Source organism: Triticum aestivum, chromosome 5A (assembly GCF_018294505.1).
Source record: "Triticum aestivum cultivar Chinese Spring chromosome 5A, IWGSC CS RefSeq v2.1, whole genome shotgun sequence".
Taxonomy (NCBI): Eukaryota; Viridiplantae; Streptophyta; class Magnoliopsida; order Poales; family Poaceae; genus Triticum; species Triticum aestivum.
This window is the reverse complement of record NC_057806.1, coordinates 195,287,873-195,293,549: the sequence shown is the minus strand read 5'-3', so window position 1 is coordinate 195,293,549 and position 5,677 is coordinate 195,287,873. Positions and strand designations below refer to the sequence as shown.

General features: G+C 41.8%; 1 long non-coding RNA gene across 2 annotated transcripts; it reads right to left on the bottom strand.

The window, feature by feature from the left end:
• Nucleotides 1-560: 560 nt before the first annotated feature.
• On the bottom strand, nt 561-4,995 carry LOC123106760 (uncharacterized). 2 transcript variants are annotated; one of them, XR_006451469.1, is made up of 6 exons: nt 4,734-4,995; nt 4,360-4,641; nt 3,523-3,621; nt 3,240-3,382; nt 1,223-2,314; nt 561-793 (listed from the first exon to the last, which is right to left on the bottom strand). It is a non-coding gene; the product is annotated as an uncharacterized lncRNA (long non-coding RNA). The 2 variants fall into 2 exon arrangements; XR_006451468.1 differs by having other exon boundaries at nt 4,360-4,995.
• Between the last annotated feature and the right edge of the window lie 682 nt (nt 4,996-5,677).

The window sequence follows — 5,677 nt, the reverse complement described above, 5'->3', positions numbered from 1 at the left end:
TTTCATTTGTGACCTTTTTATGACCAAAAACAGAAGGTCAAAAGCTGGCGGTCGTAAACTGAAATTAACGACCTTCTCTGTGAGAAACTCGTAGACGTTTACGACCAAAACAGAAGGTTGTTGAACCCATAACCTTTTGTTTTGGTCACTGGCTGTCTGCCTAGGCCACGTCGGACCCGACGTGGCAATCTGACATGGCAAAGTTACGACCAATTGAAAAGGTCATTACTTAGAATTAGCCTGGTCCATTTCAGTGCTTTAGATGGGCCAAGCCCATTAATTCAGCCTTTCTATTTTTTTTCCTGTCAATTTTTGGTCGACTTCATGGGCCAAGCCCAATGTTGTAGGCTTTTTATCTTTGTTCTCAAATGAGTCCAGCCCAATGTTTTCTAGGTTTTTCTTTCCTGGGCCTTGGCCTTTCCACATTCATTTATTTTTGTTTTACCTTTTTACCCAAAATATTTGTCCAATATAATTTGATCCTTGGCCTCATTAAGGTCCAACTCCAGCCCATTTAACGAACATTTTCAAACCAGTTTGAATAACAATAATCAAGTTACCACAAATTAGCTGAATATTATGGAAATATCTCAGAACACACATTCTACAAATTTCCATCACATATGTATTTTATACAGATCCAAGCAACCTACAACATGTTGTAGTCAAGCATTCAAGTGCTGGAATACTCTAGAACAGGAAAAATAAATAGAACAAGCCTATCTAGTGCTTCACGACGAGAAAACATTGTAATCTGCTTCTTCAAGTACTGCTTCTTCCTTTTGCAAAACATCTGGAGATTCAAAAGAGAACAAAAAGTATGTCACTGATAGAAGAAATATTACACGTATACTTTTAAAATAAAACTAAAGACACACCAGTATTTTATCATTCTACTTATTATTATTTTAACAAGATCATTCTACTTATCTGGAATAGGCCTATTCATCAAAATTGCGAACTAAATTGGCACATATGACAAACTTAGCAGCAAATAAGCATTGAATGTTTCACATACACGACAAGGTTTAAAAACAATCATTCAAAGTTACAGCAGATCAAAGTTCCATTTGAGTATAAGGAATAATACTCATATTCAATCAATAAGCAACTATGTCAAAGTTAATTCAGATTTACTAATGTGTGTGTCACATGATACATGCATCAAGCATAAGGCCATCAAGCATCAGGCCCCTATCTGTTCAACAAGACAAGAACATACCTGACTTTGTGTTGATGTGATGGATGGTTCTGCAGTTGAACATCTAGTCTGCATCATCGTTTATGATGGACGCCGCATGTACTTGTCCATTTAGAAATATACCATGCAAAATGTTACACAAGCAGGTATTAGCATAAAGTAGAGCTTCTACAGTACATGTAAAATTTAGATATGAAGGACCAAGAGTTTCAGGAAAGATCTAAAGTTACAGAACAAGCATGTATTGACCATCCTACTAGTAGCAAGAACATAAAGATACTTAACAAGTAGCATGAACATGAGTAAATCAGATAACTAAGTACAATTCAGTGCCAAAAAATTTGAAAATATTAGGCACATTATGAAAACCCGGCAATAGTTTGTAATCCAAACCAAACCCAGGCCAACCCATACATTTACAAGTGCAGCAATCAAACCAAAATAATCCAAACCAAACATATAGATAGTTGTTGATGCATGCACTGAGAACTCCTACTGTCGATGCATGCTCGGTACGAATTGCACAACAATCCCATTAAGTGTTGCATGCATACAATTAAATTCAGAAGCTACAGACTCTTGTGACCTGGGAATAATTAGCACTACCAATTCAGAGGCATCAAAATCTGAGCCAAGCAAAACTGCTCACTTCTGAAACTTGAAACAATCTCAAGGAAAAAAGATAACACAAAGGAGCAATCTGAACCCTGCAGGTTGCAAACCACAAACAACAACAACACAACGGTAGAAGTAGCCCTGTTTACATCATGTTGAACAACACAAGCAGCCATATATGCATCGCAAACAAAGAACACTCGACATCCAACATCTGAAGACATTGCAATGACTTCTAAGCACATCTAGCATACTGGTTTCCGCAAAGAGCATAAGCAAACATGATACAATATCATTTGCATCACATCAACCAAATTATTAGGCAGCACAACATGCACATGAACAAAGACAGGTTCTGGGTCCTGTCTAATTCACTTAGTTTATGAGGGCGACAGAGTGCGAGACAAGCTCGATGTCGTTGCCATCAAGGACAATCTCATTCTTGACCTTCTCGGACCTCAAGATGGTGACTCCGTCGAGCATGTCCATCTTCCTCACCTGCAACCAAATCACAACAGAAATCAATTAAGTTCATAGCACAGAGCTATATGTTTCTATTACTTTTAAACTGGAAGCTGCTGATTCTGACATTGTTAATTATTTCTTTACAGGGATAATGTTGACATTATGAAGCAGAAAATCAATGCTTCACGTAATCAAAAGTAGGCATAACAGATGGTATAATCTAAGCTTCTGAATCTAGACTAGGCTAAAAAACAGTGTAATACACACAAGATGCATCTTTTAACCATGCAAACCATCACAAGAAGCTGATAATTTAGGGCTGCCTAGCTCGAGGGGAGAGCTAAGCACATTAAATACCCATAGATAGCTCGAGGGGATAGCTTGAGGGGATGAACAATACTAACAACCCATAGATAGCATGGTACAGAAGCAAGCAAACCGTTAATACTAGCTATCTCAAGGAACAGCAAAAAATAAATGTTGAGAACTGTGGTACAATAAACATACAAGACATATGTTGTCCATGGAATCACTGCATAGCTGTAGCAGATCACCAGGTATGGTGCCATAATTAACTATTGTTTTTTCCTAGACAACACCTCCAAGTTAGAGAACCGACCATGAACTTTCGTCATTCAACACATGTAGTAAACTATAAAATGATGAAAGCACTACTGATGACAAATGTACTAGTAACATTCTTGTCATGCAAGCAGTCACAAACACCCCATATATATATATTCCAGTCTGCGAGTTCAAAGACCTATATATGATTGCAGAACACTAGCATCTGTGTTGATTCAAACTTCATGTTGGCTGAGTTTGTTACTGATTCATCTACTGAATTTCACACTATACAAGAGCCAGAAAATATCAGGGGCCTAAATTTTCTGCAAGATTTGTTAAGGCACACCTACAAAATTTTAACACGCTTTGAGTTTTGGGCAATTGTGGATACCATTATGGAATACACATGTTTCTGGCCGTGCGGGCGACGGGAAAAAGCATGGGAAGAGTAAAGTGAAATTTCGATCACGCAGTTGCCGCCATGGGCAACGCTCTGTAGCAGGCTCGCCTGGCCGCTCGGACAATATCCTCGATCTGCAAGGGCAAGAACAAGAGTAAGTTTTTGTCACGTTAATAAGATGATGATATAAAAAATGATCGACCGATCGTCATATGAACAATGCATGCCTTGTTGTAATGGCGTTCAAACTGTGCATTATTTACAATGTCATTACCTTGTCACTGTGTATATCTCGACCAATAAATAAGCCACTGACATGTTCTGGCTTCTCCCTCAAGGTGTGAACATATATGGTATATCTTCCCTCATGACCCTACAGAGAGAGCAGCAGAAGACATGAGCAGATAACTCTGAGAAAAATGTGATGACACAAGAATCATGACAGTGCTGAAAAGATCGATACTTCTACATAGAACATAAAATCAATGAAATTGTCACGAAGTATCATTCTACTCTATCACAGGGAGCAACACTAGCACAAGATACCACGTGAGATATCCATGTGTTACGATAAAGCATGGACTGTATCCCTTTTCGTAATTTGCTACTGAATCAGATACCCACTATACAACACAATGATAGAATTTGTATACAACTCATCTACTACATGGGTCTCAACTTCAAATGGACGAACTACTTGGTTGTTCTAATTTTGCACACTAGAACGGATTTGTATAACTCGACAGAAAAAGGGGGTGAACCCTTGGGTACAACTTTAGGCGCAACCCTGCAAAAGAAACCCTATAGAGTTTCCTAGAAACGTCCCATCATGCTTGCCCTGATTCGAGCAATCCAAACTTCACCAGATAATTTCCCTGCCAAGAAACCTGAACATAGCCTGCCTGAAAAAACGCAGCGCAAGCTGAATCCTAACAAACATGCGCAGAAACAACACGCCATCTAAAAAGCTATGGCAGAACTAGATGCCCCCCCCGGATGGGATAGGAGCATCACACATCGACTACTGGGCACATCGGCCCAGCAAAATCAAACCAGACCAATTAGCGGGTACATGATCGGGAGGGGGAGGGCGGTGGGGCCGGTGGCGCACCTGGATTTTGGTCTGCTCTCGACCTCGAGGGTGATGGTCTTCCCCGTGAGGTCTTGACGAAGAACTGCATCTTCCTGCTGCTTGTGCGTGCGGGGGTGAACGACAAAGCAGGAGCTGAAGCAGACGGAAACGAAACGAAACAAAGATCTTTTCGTTTCTCCATGGGTGGGTGTCCGCGGCTCGGATCCGGAAGCCGGACCTCCATCGAGGCTGTGGCTCACTTCAGCGGCGACGTCGACAAGGCCGCCGGGGTGTGGGTCGGAGCGGAGGACCTCGGGCATCCTTGCACAGAGATGTACAGAGGGGATTGAGACTTGAGAGAAAAAAATGGAGACACAAACAGAGGGGGGAAAAGAGCGGGGGAACACGGCGACCTGCGGGACTTCGGTCGACGGTGGAGATGCTCCGGCGAGGCGCGAGGCCGAGGCTGGATTGCGTTGGATCTCCCTCCCTCGGGTTCTTCTCTCCCTTCTGGTGAGGGAAGGGGAGGGGCAAGAGGAGGAGGGCGTGGGGGAGGCCATGAACGGCGGGGAGCTCCGTCGGAGGGAGGCGGCGGCGGCGATGGGTCTGGAAGGGAGGAGGCGGGCTCTCTTGATCGGGCAAGACAGTGAGGAGATGGGGGGATCTGGAAGGGGATCGATGGATGGATGGATGTGGAAAGAAAGGAGGCGGGGGGTGGATGCAAAATGACCATCTAGGGTTTCGGGGTTGGTGTGGAAGGGTTGAGGACTATGGTTGGATCCGCAGCATCTGACGGTGATTGATGCACGATCCGCGTGCTACGTCCATGTACCAATCAGAATGCAGTACGACGTTATGACCATCTAAATTGGTCGTAGTTGACTAAAAATAAATTTATGAGTGCCCAAAATGAGGGTTTTTTGTGAAAGATCTGCCATATATTTGTTGCAAGACTGGACCAAATAAATTTTCTAAAATACTAGGCCATATTTAGTGTATAATTGACCAAATGGTTGGGTGTCAAAAGTTTTGATCCACCTCTGGTGAAAAAGACAAATTTCCGCCGTTTCAGCTGGAAGCGGGTCAAATTTGAACTGCGGCTGCCTCATAGTTTGCTATTTATTTTTTTCAAAAATAATTTCTAGGTACAAAAGTATCTATTTAATCAGGGAAACACCAAAAAAATTCAAGATTCAACCACTAGCTAGGAACGGTCAAGCCCGCCGTTTTGACCGCATTTTGAAACGGGCATAAAAAATTCAGAAAAATCAAAAAATTGGAAAACCTTCGCATTATGTCATTATATGTGACCAAGTTACCAAGAAAAATAATAAACTTATAATACGGCAATTTTTTT